The sequence below is a fragment of the Nannospalax galili genome, unplaced genomic scaffold (genome assembly GCF_000622305.1).
Source record: "Nannospalax galili isolate Female #2095 unplaced genomic scaffold, S.galili_v1.0 scaffold136, whole genome shotgun sequence".
Lineage (NCBI taxonomy): Eukaryota > Metazoa > Chordata > Mammalia > Rodentia > Spalacidae > Nannospalax > Nannospalax galili.
This window is the reverse complement of record NW_008340872.1, coordinates 5,322,760-5,340,691: the sequence shown is the minus strand read 5'-3', so window position 1 is coordinate 5,340,691 and position 17,932 is coordinate 5,322,760. Positions and strand designations below refer to the sequence as shown.

Sequence of the window (17,932 nt, the reverse complement as noted above, 5' to 3'; positions counted from 1 at the left end):
TTTCTACTTCTAATTTTATAAGAAGGTAGAGCAGTCAGAGGAACCATGCACAAAGTGTGGCCCAAGTCACAGCTCTTCCACACAACTCAGGAAGGATTCCCTCAGCCTAGAAGTAGCAGAATTTCTCCCTAGGGAACTGAAGTTGTCCAGAGAAAGCTCATGGTAGAGCATAAGGTCCAGGCTTCGAGGCTGATGGGAAAAGAGATGAGATCGTTCAGAAGAAGCCACAGAGAAGCAGGGCTGAGGCATTCTGAAAGAGTACACCGCGGGACTCCACATTCTACAAAAGCCTAGCGGGCGTGGTGGCGCACGCGTGTAGCCCCAGCACTTGGGAGGCAGAGGCTGTCGGATCTCTGTGAGTTCAAGGCCAGCCTGGTCTACACAGTGAGTTCCAGGACAACTGAGGCTACAGGGAGACCCTGTCTCAAAAAGACAAAAAAGGGGGGGGGGCTATGAAAACATTGGTGGTCTCCAGTAGAGAAATGGGAGGGACGAGAACAGGGAAAGCCCAGTGAGTCTACAGTCTGCATAAGTAAAATGGATCCACATCATTTCATACTTGTCACACCTACTGACTGTACAACACCAAGGGCAAACCCCACTGTGGAAACACGCAGGTGAGAATGCACGGGTCACACACAGCACACAGCTAGGGGTGCAGAGACCCAGGGGAGGAGGAGACTCTGTGCTTTCAGTTTTTCTGCTGACCTAAAACTGCCTCCAAAAAAGCCTTTTTCTTTTTTTTTCTTTTAAATATTTATTATTTTATGTGTATGCATGTATTGCCTGCATGTATGGAAGTGCACCCGTGTCATGCAATTCCCGCAGAGGTCAGAAGACGGCGCCAGATCCCCTAGAACTGGAGTTAAGGACAGTTGTTAGCTGCCATGTGGGTGCCGGGATGTGAACCCGAGTCTTCTGCAAGAACAGTCAGTGTTCTTAACCACTGAGCCATCTCTCCAGCCCCTTGCCTTTTTTTTTTTTTTCTTATAATAGAGTAAAGAGAAGACAGAAAATAGAGGCCCAGCCATGGACTCAAATCCTACAAGGTCCATCTACTGTGGATACTGAAAATAAGACCCTTAGCTCCAAAGGCAGGACATGGAAGAGCCTGGCTCTGAAAGAGGCTAACTCCCACCACAGCTCAGCCACAGGCCTGGAAGAATTCTTTTTAATCTCCAACAGTGTGGATTTGCTTCTTGCCTTGGGCCAGAAGGAACGATGACAAAGCAATAGCAGGTGACACTTCTTGAGGACCTATTATTATCTATTAGGCACTGGAGAAATATTTTAGTCTTCCAGAATTTTTTTAACACTTTATTATTTTTATTTTGTGTATGCATGTATTGCCTGCATGTAGGGAAGTGCACTCATGTCGTGCAATGCCCGCAGAGGTCAGAAGAGGGCGTCAGATCCCCTAGAACTGGAGTTACAGATAGTTGTTAGCTGCCATGTGGGTGCTGGGATTCGAACCCAGGTCTTCTGCAAGAACGTTCAGTGTTCTTAACCGCTGAGCCATTTCTCCAGCCCCATCTTCTCAAATTTTTATAAAGCAAGGACTTGTCCTCATTTTATAAGTGAAGGAAAAAAGCACAGAGAGTTAAGTGATGTGCCTAAGGCCACTCAGCTAATAAACAGCGGAGCTGCAATTTTCCTTCACAGTGAACTACAGTTAGTCAACTGTCCTGCCCTTGACTTATAGGTTGTAGCCGCAGACCTTCCTTGGAATTCTAGGGATCCATCCACAGGGTCTTTGGCCTTACCATGAGCAAAAGGATCAATTGCCCCCCAAAAGAATACAGTGCTCGCTAGGCATGGTAGCACATGCCTTTAATCCCAGCACTCAGGAGGCAGAGGCAGGTGGATCTCTGTGAGTTCAAGGTTAGCCTGGTCTACATAGTGAGTTCCAGGCCAGCTGGGACTACAGAGAGACCCTGTCTCAAAAATTCCAAAAAAATAGAATATAGTACTCATGCAGGAGACACAGATTTGAATGTACCTTGGCACCTGAACAACTGAACAAGGTGGATTTCTAAGCCACTGGTTTGCTCTAATTACTTACTTATTCAAGAAACTTTCTAGTAATGTCTGCCATCAATTAGAGCCCCAATTATATAAGGAAATTGGGGCTATCTATGCCCAGTCACTTATACCTCATTAGTTCCAGCAAGGTAAACAAAAAACATAGCATCGTGATAATGATTGAATGAAAGTCAACAGACATATGGTCCATAGGTCTGTATTCTTTATTATTTTTATTATTTTTATTTTATGTGTATGAGTGTATTGCCTGCATGTGTATAAGTGCACTTGTGTCATGCAATGCCCACTGAGGTCAGAAGAGGGTGTCAGATTCCCCTGGAACTGGGGTTAAGGATGGTTCTTAGCCGCCACGTGGGTGCTGGGAATCGAACCAGGTCCTCTGTAAGAGCAGTCAGTGCTCTTAACTGCTAAGCCATCTCTCCAGCCCCCGTGGTCTGTACTCTTTAGAGGAAAATCCTGAGGTGCACTTTAGAATTTACTAAGGGTAGGGGGTGGACTTTGACTAAAATAACAAGCATTCATCTTGTACCTGTATAAACAGACAGGTCATAAGGATGGAAAATAAGAGGAATTGGTAGCAGTATCCCATAGGGCAGCATTAAGGAACCGATCTCCTCAATACTTCATGATATTATTGCTTCGACATACAAGTGTGAAGAAATGCGATACTATACTGTAAAATCGATAGCTAACTTTAGACTAGCCTTTAGGAGTCTCTGTAAATGAAGCTAAAGATTTTTTGTTTAAAAAAAAAAAAAAAATCGAAGAATCCCACCCTCTGAGAACTAACTGTGTAACTCATACACCTCACACCTGCCAAGTGCCTGTCCCCACCTGTCAGGCAGGTTCTGGATCTCAGTGACAGGAGCCACAACTTGCCTCCAGCAGACCAGCAGCTAATGACAGGACCATGCCACTTCCTGGGTGCTTGTGTTCTACAAAGCTTTTCTGATAGGAAAATTCCACTCTTTGTTTGTCAGAAAAGAATAGCTCTCTCCAGCTTGTTCTATTACCCCGACTGCACAGGGGATCTTTCTGGATGGAGAACATTTGAGTACAGGGGAGGCCTCAGGCTGCTAACTGAAAATTACTTATTACCAGGTGGTCAGGCATTTTCGAAGGTACTTTCTACCTCACTGCATATCAAAACCAAAAAGATGAAAAGAGAACCAAATTGCCTCACCAGTCATCTGGTCCCATCCCCAGTCCACATCATGAAGCATCACTAATCATGAAGCATAAGGTCACTAATGGGACAGGAAGAAGCCCTCAGTAGGGACAATGTTAAAAAGCTGGGGTGAGGCCCTGGAACCCCAGGAGATTGAACTCGATCTGCAGATGTGTCCGATAATGCACTTCCCACCAGGGAATACTTGCAAAGAACTTCAGATGCTAGATGAAAGGCAAGGCTAGGGTGCAAAATGCTTGTTGCTGTGCTGGGCCCAGAGGCTGTCCCTCCAAGTTCTTTGCAGTAGTGATTAAAGTGATTTCCCTCTATCCCTTCCTTACCTTCCAGTAATGTGAGGTTTAATTAATATGCACTTGGGGTTTTAAGATCCCTAGATGAAAAGGGGACCAGATGTGAAAGTTATTATTATTTTTGTTCAAAGTAGACTCGTCTACTAACATCTGTGGACAAGTTTACCACATGCCACTTAAAACAGACGAATGGGTTCAGATGCCAAAAAATTCAGGTTTGTATTTTTAAAGGATTCCAAGATCTATCACATGTGTTGGGACCATTAGTTCAGATGTTGCTCCTGAGAGGTTGAATTTCCAATCAGCAACCTGAACCAGTTAAGGAACATGTGCGGTAGGAAGGAGGGTTGGTCTGATCACAGGCAAGACAGCCACTGGAAGCCGCGAAGCAGAGCCGACAGCAGGCAGGAGAGATCGCTACTGGGAAGGGAAGTGAATGGTCTGGCTGCAGAAAACCCTAAATTATCTTCTAGCACTTTTCCATCTACCCTTGAACTCCTTGTAGGATTCATCAGCTAACTATTCAAAATGATAAAAGCCCTTTTCTCACCAACCATAAAGGAAGAGATTTACACCTAGAGAAGCTGGAAATTTATTAATAAAGACCCAACGCACCAGTGGGATCCAGCTGTGTGTGCAATAACAAAATTCAGTCAGTGCTTAGACACAAGGTGGGTTGGGAGCAGCAGTCCAGATGAGGAAGCTCTTTGGTCTCCCTCAACACAGGAGTCTGCTAACACCTGCATCTGACCAGGTCTCGAAAGGCCTCCATTCCAGAGAGATCATACCTGACCACACCCCTCTTGTCGATGTCCTCTTGACTCTACTCAAGCCTCAGAGGCTTCCATGGTGACCCAACCCAAACCAGGTGAGTTCTCTGCCTCTTGTTATCAGAAGGGATTTCTCCCTCACGCCTTTGCCATCCCTGCTCCAATGCCACCATGAGGAGGCCATCCTAAGTAAGCCTTCTACTCCGAGGCCTTGCTTCACTGGTCTCTACAGGAATGATTACCCTCCAGTCCAGTGCACGCGCTACTGACTCGCTATCTTCCTCCATCAGCATGTGAAGTGTGTGAGGCCAGAGATTCTTCTAAGTCTCATTCACTAGAGCATCTCTACTACCTGGAGCTTGCTGAGGCACAAGTGAAGGAAAAATTCAAAGTTCTAGAAAAACCTTCACAACTGCTCAGTTCCACATGGTATATATCACTCCCTGGAAGTTCCTCATGGGAAGGGTGAAGAAGGCCAGGGCAGGCTCTGATTATCCAGGTTCCCGGGACTTTCAGTTACTTTCAGAACCCTACTAACCACACCACCCACAAGGCTAGAAGGTCTGGTTAATATAGAATCTTCAAAAGTAATCAGCAGGCAAATACACACACGCACATACGCACACACACCACTGTTAGTACCAGCAGCACTTTCATAATACAGGACCAGACAGAGGCAAGCCCGACCTAGAAACCAGTGCTTCACAGATCCAAAACCACCAGGGCAAAGGCCAGTCCTCATCACATCCAGTTCTGCAGGTGTAGAAACTCTTCTTGACACAGGATGTTCCCATGCTGGCCATCAGTAGTACAAAGAAGGGGGACGTGGGGAACGTTAAGAATTAACACAGCCTCTCCCCATAGAGGGAATTCCTCAACTTGGGTTTATATGCTGTTGTTGTTTTGTAACAGACTATATTTTACACATCCGTTTAAGGTTCAAAATACAACTAGGCAGGAAGTGCAGAGATGTCTCACGGACCCCACAAACACAGAACCCTCCTCCCACCATTCACATCTCCTACTACAGTTGGAAGTCTGTTAAAAGAGATGAACTGACCTGTCACATTATTATCACCCAGAGTCCTGAGCTGACACCAGGGTTCTCTCTGGGAGTTTTGCATTCTCTGGGTTTAGACAGGACACGTGTCCACTATTATGATATTATATAGAATAGCTATTCCACTACCCATCAACCCTCTGTGCACCACCTACCCACCCTCCAAACCCCAACCCTGCTCTCAGGTCTCTTACAACTACATTCTTCCATGTCTTTGGGTGGCTTGGTCATTTCTTTTTAGTACTGTGTAATATTCTATAGTGTGGGAATAGGTATCCACCTACTGAAAGGCATCTTGGTTGCTTCCGCATTTGGGAAAACACGAATAAAGCTGCTAAGTGCCACATACGCAGTTCTCTATTGGTGCTCTGTATGGGAGAGACATAAGGAAAGAGAAATGCAAAGAATGATCTTGGTGAGCTAAAGACGAAATAAGCTTCAAACTCTCTAGAAAAGTCTCTTTCTAAGAACACTTCTGACAAATTAAATTTGGCAAAGAGTCTGGTTTTAGTTTTATACACAGATGAAGCCATCTCTAACATGATGTTTCTTTCCCAAGCATTTCAAGTGAATTTATAAACTCTAAGTGAATGTGATTTAGACAGTTTCTTTTGTACCTTATAAACTACATCTAACTAACCATTCACATCCCTAAGCTTGACCTGTTTTTCCTGGTCCTGCTAACCCAGGTGCCCCATGAGGGACCTTCCATCACTACTGAGCACTGCCGGTCCTGAGAAACCCCTGAGAGGTGATGCATTTCAAACACACAACCAAGTGCTCAGCAAAGATGAGAACACAATTTAAAACAAAACTCCTATAAGCCTCTACACCAAGGAAAGTATGCATTCTACCAATTATGTCCCAACATCTGCTTACTAACAACTAAATGGAAAGGACAAGAGTCAGGGTGGGGCTACAATTCAGTGGTAAAGCATTTTGCTAGCATGCAAAAGACCAAGGGTCCCATTCCCACCAACATCTCTCTCTCTCTCTCTCTCTCTCTCACACACACACACACACACACACACACACACACACACATACACACACACGCACGCACACAAAATATAGACATCTCCAATCAGATAGGCCAATCTCTTGGAAAAAATTAGCTCATCCCCTTAAAACAGACTGCAGGTTTCAAACAAAACTGTTCCCGGGACGATTATTCAGTGAGGACCAGGAGTGGCATGAGGAAAGGCGGTGGAGGATGATATTATGTTGTAAGAAATGACTCACTGAGGGAGCTGAGAGACAGCTCAGCCCTTAAGAACACTGACTATTCTTGCGGAGACCTGGGTTCAATTCCCAGCACCCACATGGCAGCTAACAACCATCTGTAACTCCAGTTCCAGGGGATTCGACACCCTCTCTGGCCTCCGTGGCACTGCACAACATGGGTGCACTTCCATACATACAGGCAATATACTCATACACACAAAATAAAAATAAATATTTTTAAAATTAAAAAAAAAGAAATGACCCGCCAAAAGATGCCGCTTTGCTTCCAAAATCAAAATGCATTCCCAGTATGAAAGACCTAAGCTATCAACTCCTCAGGACCACAAATCCCCAACTATGTGACACAGTTTGAAAATCCAAAGGCAGGCATCGGAAGGCCTTGGTCCTTATGGTACCGCTCCCCTAGGGAAAGCTGGTACCAGGCAGGACAATTTCCCACTCCAGTGGCTTCACATAATCTCAGTGTCCTGGACTGACTGATCCAAAACCATTGAGAATCAAAAAGGAAGCCCCTTGGGGTAGTAGACAAGGGTAATAGAATTAGGCCCATCTATGGTATTCAGTCTTATTCAAGTGACAAAGTAAGAGGTGGGTGATCAGAATTTCACCTCCAACCTGATACTCTCTTCAAAGGGAACTGCTGAACACTTGGGGCTGATGTTGGCTTTCTCTTAACTAAAAGATTCCAACGAAAATGTTAGCCTTGTATAATATATCCAATTACTGAAAAAAAGCAAGTTACCCACTCTTGTATTTCCCCCATCTGTGTAGCAACAAAATAATGTCTTTTCCCACTTTGGTAATTTCTCTGCCGATGAAAATTACTTCCAGATCCGATGCTTTCTTTAGTTTTCGTTTTCATCCTACATGAAACCTCCTACCCCTGAAGTAGAAAGAAACACAAAATTTTTAAAAATGTTTTATTTATTATTTTTATTTTATGTGTATGAGTGTATTGCCAGCATGTATGTGAGTGCACCTGTGTCATGCAATGCTGCAGAGGTCAGAAGAGGGCTTCAGACTCCCCTAGAACTGGAGTTAAGGACAGTTCGTAGCCACCATGTGGGTGCTGGGAATCGAACCTGGGTCCTCTATAAGAGCAGTCAGTGCTCTCAACTGCTGAGCCATCTCTCCAGCCCAGAAGCACAAAATTTTAAACATAAAACACACACAAATATAAAATCCAACCACAGAACCTATGGGTGAAATGAATAAATAATGTATAAATAAAAGACATAACATCAAGCCAAAGTTGTTTCTCAGCACATTAATATCCATATTACAAGGCCTTGGACAATATGGTTTTGTTATGTTTGATTTTTGTTTTTATTGTGGTGGTGGTTGTTAGAGTGGCTCTAACTCATAGGCAAGTGGTCCTTGAATTCACTAAGTGTAACTCAGGTTAGCCTCAAACCCATAGCAATTCTCCTGCCTCCGCCCTAAGTGATTGGATTATAGGCATGAGCCACCATACCCACATTTGGGTACCATGCTGAGAATACTGTGTATCACAAAAGCCCAAAGGATGGAACTGTCACCCTGACCATCCAGTTGGCTAAAAGTCAGAGGCAGGAAATGCCCAAGAAGAGAATTTGGGTCTCTTGACTTTGTCTCACCTACAAAGGCTCTTTTTCGAATTTACTAAGTCCAACTGTCAAATAAGAGCAATCATTTTCCTTAAACATAAATGACTTAACTAACCTTATCATAAGCCTCATTCACTTAGTGTGTGTGCACACACGGGTGTGTGTGTGTGTGTGTGTGTGTGTGTGTCTGTGTCTGTGTCTGTATGTGCCACCTGTGCACAGGTACCCAAGGAAGCTAGAAGGCGGCATTAGAAGCTGGGCATGGTGGCATACACCTTTAATCCCAGCACTTGGAAGGCAGAGGCAGGTGGATCTCTGTGAGATCAAGGCCAGTCTGATCTACATAGTGAGTTCCAGGCCAGCTGGGGCTACAAGAGACCCTGTATCAAAAAGACAAAAAAACACCAAAAAACAAAACAAACAAACAAAAAAAAACAATGAAGGCATCAGATCCCCTGGAGCTAGAGCTACACGTAGTTGTGAGCTGCCTGAAGTGGGTGTTGGAAACCAAACCTGAATACTCTGGGAAGCAGGAAGTGCTCTTAACTATTGAGAAATCTCTCAAGCCTGTTATTATTTTTTTCACAAAACAAAAAGACATGAAGGCAGGAAAGGGACCTGGGGGGATGAGAGAAGGTGGAGGTAAGAGCCATCAGAATGTATTGCATACATGCATGAAACTGTCAGAGAACAAATTTAATCAATAAAAAAAGAAAAAAGAAAAGTCACTCTGCCCTGAAGACTGATTTCTAGCAATTCATCAGGAACACTGGATGCATCCAGAAGAAAGCACTACCAGGGAACTGAGTCTGAAAATCATTTCTGATGAGCTAAAGAAAAAATTCATTGGTTGAACCTATGTGTCCATTAACAGAAGGTTGGGTATATATGTACACACACACACACACACACACACACACACACACACACACACACGGATTTTTTTTACATTCATCAAGAACAACAAAGCTGTGTCCTTTACAGGAAAATAGACAAAAGTAGAAATATAACAATAATCATAGGAAGCAAATTAAATCAGTCTCAGAGAGACAAATAGTTTGTTTCTCTCACTTGTGGTTCTTAGATTTTATATAGAGGGCTAAAATCATATAACATAAAAGTAGATGAGAAACAAGACTAACAGGAGGGGGCGGGGTGAGAAGGAAGACAGGGAGGCATGGGGGAATGTGCCTAGTGTAAAATATGCATGTGTTCGACAATGTCCTCATGAAACACAGTACCATATACAATGAGAAAACATTTAAACTTAGATCTTTAAAAAAAAAAAAAAGAGTCACTGGGTTGGATCTTTTCAGGACTATTTGGGCCCAGAGGCACTATACAAATCTAATCACTGAGAAAAAATAAAGAAGAAGGTACTAACTAAAAGCCACATCGGTTAATTGTCCCAATTTGAAATAAATACAAATATTCCCCCCAACTTATGGTGGCATTACTTCTCAAACCCATCACCTTAAATCAAAAATGCATTTCCTAGGGGCTGGAGAAATAGCTTAGTGCTTAAGAGCACTGGCTGCTCTTGTAGAAGACTGGGGTTTGGTTCCTAGCACCTGCATGGTAGCTAACAACCGTCTGTAACTCCAGTTTCAAGGGATCTGACACCCTCTTATGATCTCTGTGGTCACTGCACATACATGACACACATACATACATGCAGGCAAAGCATCTCATACACATAAAATAAAAACAAACAAAAACTTTTAATAGAAAATACATTTCCTACACCTGACCTACAAAATATCAGGGCTCAGCAGGACAGCACACTGTGGAGTGTCAACATTCTTCCCTGTGACTGGGGGGCTCATGCTGAGCTGTTGGTCACTACTTAGCCAAGCACTAAAAGCAAAGAAAGCACTAAGCAATGTGTGTCATTGGGCCATGGAAAGATACAAAGTCACAATTCCAAAAGGTCCATGCCCTTGCAAAACTGAAAACTCTGTAACTATCCTAATACTGGGGCCATTTAAACAGATTGCTCTATTGACATAACCAGAAGCACAAAGAAGCATCAAGAAGGTTAGGGGCACCAGGCAGCCCAGCTGGCTGGTACATGGGGGAACAGTTCGAAATACAAGCTGCGAGGTGTCTGCCTAGATCAGGCAGTGCCTGTCACCTGGACTTCTCTCTGCCTCAGTTGCTCAACTGTAAAACTGGCATGACAAAAGCTCACTGAAGATGACCTGTGGTGATGCATATTAGGCAGGGAGTATGCTCCAATATGAATAACAGTACCGTTAATAATATCTCCATCTTAGTGTTCACAGTTCACTGGCTAATGCCCTGACTCGCCCCCATCCCTCTCCAGAGTCCATCATTTTTTTTTCTCTCCTCATTGCAATTCCTTGAATGAAGACGTGTCGTGTGGCGCACATCATCAACTCTTCCTGGGACACCTCCAAACACAATACCCACAGATATGTAATGAATGAATGATTTGCTGAAAGAATGAATCGGTGAACTCCCCAAGCTCAACCCGTGCCTCAAGTACTATGAAGCAGCATAAATAGATGTCACTCGGGCAGAATACATAATGGTAATTTGGCTAGTTGGGACTTCTGTAATCACATTCAAAAAGTAAATGACAGTTCTTAGCCCAAGGCTAGGCTCCCAAAAGTTTTCAATGGACACTTGTGTCTTTTCTGCCTTGATCCGAGGCCACACTTGATTTGCAGGCAGTCGATGGCAGCCTCCGCCAATGTACCCTCAAACGCTACATCACTGGAAAGCCATTTGATGCTCAGCTACTGCCAACCCTCATCATTTCTTTCAGGAGGATTCTGCTACGTCATGTACCCCCGGTCTGAATACCATTCTTACTATCATCCTTTCTTCCATCAAAGCCTCTGGTCCTCATTGAACAGATGGATGCAGTTTTATCAGCAGGGAACTGATGAGTACTGTTCTGCTGTCCGCTGACTACATAGGATTTCAGGTGCCCTCACCTGAGCCTCCAGCAGGACTAGTCCAAGTTTCTGGTGTAGATTTTTTTTCCCAACTTTGAAAGTATTAACGAGGATTCTCTACCTCCTAACCCCAGTTCATTCATTCATTCATTCCCATAATAAACTCAAACTCTGCAGAACATCAATTAGCCATAGAGAAGGGGCTGTGCTCTGCACTTACTGGCTCCTTCCCAAGCTAAACACTTATGTAAACTCCACAGGCTATCCGGCCCGCACACCGGCCAGGGCACCCGGCTTTTCCGGAGTTTAGCTTCTGTTTACCCACTGTCAAGTGGGTATTTCCCAGGCAGCCTCTCCTCCTCCCATCGAGACTGGCTGCAACCACCCTACCCCCCACCCAAGCAACCAAATGTGACATCAAAGGAGCCCCCAGAATGGCCATCTGTCCCTGCCACACCAGTATTTATGCAACGAAGACAGAAGTGGGACTTGCCAGAGGAAGGGAGGCTAGAGGCATTGGATCCAAAGCACCAACATCCTAAACCACATATGCCACAGAATGACACAGCTAGAGGCCATCCATCTAGAGCTCTCCAGGTTCTTAAAAGGAATGCAAAGCGATTTAGGTTTCCTGAGGAAATTTTAAAAGACAGCTCAACCCATTTCACCTGTGGACAAACATCTAAAAATAAAGTGAAAACTCTAATTTTATAGTTTTTCCAAATATGAACCCCCACTCCTTCCTATCACACCTAAACATGGTATTTCAGGCAATAGTGACCAATTCAGTACTAAAAAACTGGTCAGCATAGGAAAGGAACAGATCAGAAATGAACCCAGGGGTGCGTGCACTCTAGAGTTAGTGTGACCACAAGACATGGTCATCTAAACCCACTGAAAGTCAGGATGCATGGGAACAGTCATGATTTTAGAAGTCAGATAAAGCACAGTGGTAAGATTTCAGTCCAGTCATGTCAGGGGTTCAGCATCTCTAGAGTCAAGAACATGAACTCATACATACCACAAGTCCAAGTTTCAGTAGGACAGCCAGCCCTCCATGCCTACCGCACACATCCATGCATTCAACCAACCATGCTGTAAACACACATGGGAAAGAAGGTCACATCTATACCACATACTACAGGCAAATTTTCTTGTCATTATTCTCTAAATAAAACCATGCAAAAACTAAATCATGGCATTTACATGGCATTTACATTCTAAATATCAAGAAATGACTTAAAGCATACAGGAGGATGTATATAGGGTCTGTGGGGGCTTGAGCATCTATATTTTGTTATCCAAAGAGATTCTGGAATGAGTCTCCGCACCCACCCCCACCAAGTGACATTTTTTTTAATGTGAGTGTTTCACTTGCAATGCCAGGGAGGCCAGAAGAGGCCTCAGGTCCTCTAGAACTGGAGTTACTGACAGTTGTTAGCTACCGCGTGGGTTCTGGGAACCAAATCTGGGTCCTCTGCAAGAGCAGCCAATACTCTTAAATTGCTAGGCCATTTCTCTAGCCTCAGATGCTTTTTTAAGGAAAATACTTAGCAGAATGTCAGGTACACAGTAGGTGCTCAACAAATGAAACATTTATTTATTTACTTTATTGAGCCAGGGTTTCATTATGTAGACCAGGCTGGCTCTGAACTCACAGAGATCCACTTGTCTCTGCTTGGACTGAAGGCATGTGCCACCCACCCAGTATGCAGTCCGTTCTTTTTGCACCCTAGCTTCCAGGGTGGCTCTCTTTCCACCACCTTATGACAAGGGGCACACCCAGGAGGCAGACTGCTGTGGACTATGGCTAAAACTCCACACACTGACTTCTGAGTGACAACACTGGTACCTTTCAGAGGGGGAATGGAGACAGATACTTGGCAAGTTTCACCTTCCATTTCTATGGAACTTGCTTAACCACAGGCCAAAGCACTTGGAGAGAACGGACATTATTCATCACATAAATCTGCTTCAGCTCCCTCGGGGTAGATGGCTGGGTCGTGTGCTGGAAGCCAAGTGGTGATGAAGTCGAGGGATGATGCATCCATCGTATGATTCAGCTTGAACAGCTGCAGTGTGAAATACACGGGCTCAGACCAGTACAGACTCCTAACTTAGACCTGCCCCTTGTTTCCTTTTAATCTGGCTCTTTTACATCAGTGTTCCCCTGGTTTAAAGGGCCCAGAAATGAACTCGACATTTCTCTGGACAGCTCTGACCAGGTTTTGGGCAACCTCTAAAGAGTCCCTAGAAGCTCACTACGTGGGGCAGGGCACACAGAGTTCTACGGATTTGCAATGCAGTTGTTGGGGAGGAAGGAATGAAAGACAACACTGAGTTCTTAAAAGTGTGGGCTGGGACAGGTAGAATAGAAAGGCTGTAAGGAGCGGGTAGACTTGACCTTGGGGAGAGGAGAGCACTGACAGAGCAGAGAGCTGGGGGAGGACTGTTCCAGTAAGTGTCCTGGCAAGGACGTATCTTGAGATAGGACAGGGAAGGCAGATTCTGCAAGGCTGTCCAGTCACTCATGATGCAAACATGCACTAGCGTTCTGTGCAGTCACTATAATCCATGAAGAGCTAAACTGAAAGAGAAGCGGCAATCCAGCAGTGGAGGAAAGCCTGGGAGCACAATGGTTAGAACAGACTCTGGAGCTAGGAGACCTGGGTTTGTATCTGAGCTCCCCGACTTCCTCACTGTAGATAAGTTACTTAAGCCAGTGATAACTCATGTGTGCCTTAGGCTAGGCCACCAGAGGGAAGGAAGCCATGGAAAGGCCAGGAGGACAGAACAGGTGTAAAGGTACATCCACAATGCCCTGGAGTTCAGGGATTCCTGGGTCAAAGGGGAGACAGCCTTTAAGGGCAGCCCTCCAACAAAGAGAGACTGGGGTGCTAGCACTTGGAGAGAATTTGCAAGAAAGGAAAAGGGACAGAACACAGACAGCATGCACTACCAATGTGTGGTGGCTGTTATTATTTCGACCTCTTAAAAAGAGCACATCACCCAATTAGGATCACACAGTGTGATGTCAACACCGAAGGTGCTTTCTCCACCAGCCGCTGGGCACTCTCACAGGACTGGCACGACTGCCTCTGGAGTCTGGCAGGGAGGGGCAGCAGGCAAGACTGGAGGCACCAGTTGCAGCAGGACCCACAAACAGAGGCTGGAATGCTGGTGGGAAACCTTAGAAGCTGCAGGGGTCGGGCCTGGGGAAGCAGCTGCCATTATGGTTTGTATTTGTTCAAAGTTTGCACCCAGCAGCATCTTATGAAAACCAGCTCAGTATTATAAAATGCATTCACAATGTGTTACTCAGCCTCCCCCTGTGGAGTCTACTGGGACTAGCGGGTGATACCACTGTCTCCACTCACAGAAGGGAAATGAAGAGCTCACAGCCCTTTGTGTTGGACTTCCAAGGAAGAAAGGAAGGTGTCACCAGAGCCTTTCTCTGAGTAACTGAGAACATGCATGTTCAGTCCTAGATACCTTCTGGTAAAGCGCCCCAGGCCTGTCATATAATGCAAGTGTCCAGTCTGACCACAGCAATAAAGCTCCAATGAAATGCTGTACTTTCTCCAAGCCCGTGTTGCAGTTAGATGAATCTCTCTCATTTAACGTGATCCTACAGGAAACAAGCCCAAACAAGCACACAGAGATACTAAGTTTCCCCCTCTACAGCCACACCTGGTGCTCTTCTCCTCTCCTAGTCTGATACAAGCAGGCAAAAGGGAAATCAGGCGCTGGAGAGATGGCTCAGCGGTTAAGAGCACTGGCTGCTCTTGCAGAGGACCCAAGTTTGATTCCCAGGTTCTACATGGCAGCTAACAACCATCCATAACTCCAGTTCCAGGTGATCCGACACCCTCTTATGGCCCTGTGGGCTTTGCACAACAGAGGTGCACTTACATACATGCAGGAAATACACTCATACACATAAAATAATAAAAAGTAAATAAAATGCTTTTTTAAAGAAAAGAGAAATGGGGGACTGGAGAGATGAGATGGTTCAGTGGCTGCTAAGAGCATTGGTTGCTCTTGCAGAGGACCTGGGTTTGACTCCCAGCACCCACATGGTGGCTAACAACCATCTGTAACTCCAGTTCCAGGGGATCCAACACCCTCTTCTGACCTCCACAAGCACTACACCACACAGGTGCACTACCTACATGCAAGCAACACACTCGTACACATAAAATAAAAATAATAAAATATATTTTTTAAAAAAGAAGAAAAGAGAAATCAGAAAGACAGGCAAGCAATGAAACTCTGAAGTCTCCAAGACAGAAATGGCTGCAACACACAAGGCTGGACCCCAAGAATCCCAAGGCTTCACAAGCCTCTGATTGCAGGTGAGCAGAATCATCAGCTTTCTTCCCACCAAGACTGGTCACAAATATCACTTTCCATTGTAAGAAAACAGGCAGATCTGAGATAATAGCAATTCTAAAAAGTCGGATGCTCATCCCCCAGCCTTCCGCAAATGCCACACTTACCCTATGCCGAACAGAAGAGCCTTGGTCAGGATCTCCAAAGGTGCCATTGGAAGGGGCTGCTTGCAACCTGTGTGAGGACTGGAATTCAGAGCATCGTGACCCCAGGAACCGCCAGTCCCCTTTCTGCTTCTCTGCCTCACTTTCAAGTCTAGAAAGGCGGGCTTCAGTCCTCAATGCTTCTACCTGTAAGAGCAGGAAGGAATGGGTTTAGACTCGTTTTGGACATACTCCATCATCTTCAGAAATACTCATGAGGTAGCACAAGAGAAGGTGCCTCACAGATCACAGACACACGGAGCTTTTGTGCTGAGCAATATATGGTACTAGGAAAAGTAACTGGTGTGTTCAGAGTCCAAGGGCCATTGGCAGACTCTTACTCCACTAGAGCTTTTAGGGTTCAGCAGTGACTGTACTCGCCCATCCCATTACCACTTGTAAAAACACCAGGGTGATGAATGATGCTTTACAATCACAAAACCATTACACAAATAAAACTTTCTGGAAGCAGGGCTTGTTTGCAAGCACTCAGAGAGGTGGTCTTGAGAAACATACGAGAGCTACATCTCCTGTTCTTCCCTTTCTCTAGCATCAGCTGAAAGGAAATAGAATCACCAGCATGGCAGACAGGCGGGGCCAAGGATGGCTCATCCATCAGCCTTTCCTCAAGAGAACTCCACGTCTGAAGCTGATTAGCTACAAAACAACACACACCAAGGCAAAGCAGAGAATGACCTTAGCGCCACACGATAGCACAACAGACTGCTCCTCCAGCCGGCCATCTCTTCCCATCCCCAGATCAGCCTCTTGGAATTCCAAATGCATAAACCAATATGAACAAATTGTGCCATATGCTCCCCAGGACCTCATCAGTTGACAAACCCTCAGAAGATCAAATGGCTTGGTATTGGGGTGAGACTTCGATATTTCTTTGTGAAAGAATATTAATGAGGCGACCTCCTCTGCCTCGAACTTTTGTTTTCCCACCTCAACTGCAACACAAGCATAGTTCAAATGGGGTGACGCTTTCCTAGTCTCTGCCAAGTATGGGGCTTTGAAATCTTGTCATTTCTGTCCAAAATGAAATGAAAGAGGGCTAGGGAGGGGAGGGAGGGAAGGAGAGAGGGAAGAGAATGGGGGGGAGCCCTCAAGGAGATAAGATGAATGAACTAAATCATCATCCCAAGAAGGTAAGATAAAAATTGGAAGGGAGAAATATACAGTCATTTTGTGACAGATTAACTAGGAAATTAAGATTAAAATTGTGGAAATTTAAAAAGTAACCCTACTGACCCCACTTACTCATAATGAAGAGGGGAGGGGAGAGTGTGATTTCCTGTATTTCTAATAGCTTTTCACCATTTTGATAGGCAGGCAGGGAGCAAAGCCGTGAGGTGGGAGGTATGCCAGGAACAGGTAGGAGATAGGAAAACACTAGGTGAGCTACCATTTACCAAGTGCCAAATCACATGTGAAAGGTTTCCCACCTAGATATTCACAGTGAAATCTCACCACCACAATTAGTATTCCTATTTTCATTTCGCCACTGGAATCATGGAGGTTCGGAGAGGCTAAGCATTATCCCAAGACCACACAGCTGAAGCGGCCTTCCTGACTCTTGTTTTCTTGATCCTATGCTGCCACAGACTCAGAAAGTTGTTCTAAACTTTAAAATACTCAGGCTCATGCATTAAATATGAACCGAAATGCAATGTTCTTCCCAAGTCATTATAACAAATTTGCTCAACTCTTACACAGGATAAATGTGTATTGTCAAGAGGGCTGAATGCTCCTACACTTCACATTAAATTACCACTCAGCCTCACCTCACTCATTGTCTGGCTAGATGTCTCCAAAACAATTTCACAGCATTCGCCCTAGTGAATACACAAAGCCCACCTTGGAACAATTTGGTCCAATGTGTATAATGCTCACAAACAGAAGGTATGCTTTAATAAACTGAAAAACAAAATCTACATCAAAGACACCAGGATAAGCACATGATGTTTCCTCCTTCTAGCTGAGGGACGTGGTTGCTTATTTTCAAAGAATGTTTTAAAACCTTTTTTGACAGCATCCCATGAGGCAGAATTTTTTTAAATGCACATTTGAATTTTTCTAATTCAAAAAGGAGGTGTGCTTTGTGCATCAAGTAAAAATAAAAATACAAACAACAACCAAAGTTGGTCCTTTCTACACCAATAAAATTGACAAAACATTAGCAAGCCTGATCAAGAAAATAAACACAACTGGGGGAGGGGTGTCAGGTCTGGAGGGTAGCTTGGTGGCACAGCACTTGCTGGGTTCAGGTATCAGTTACAACAGAGAG

The 17,932-nt window shown here is 44.7% G+C and overlaps 1 protein-coding gene across 3 annotated transcripts in view; it reads right to left on the bottom strand.

Moving 5' to 3' along the window:
- Nucleotides 1-17,932, bottom strand: part of Tiam1 (T cell lymphoma invasion and metastasis 1) — a 425,562-nt gene that overhangs the window by 192,168 nt on the left and 215,462 nt on the right. For all 3 annotated transcript variants that reach the window (XM_017798903.2, XM_029564903.1, XM_008835990.3), the window contains one exon: nucleotides 15,607-15,789. The gene's annotated coding sequence lies outside the window, so the exon portion shown is untranslated. The remainder of the gene's footprint in view (nucleotides 1-15,606; nucleotides 15,790-17,932) is intronic.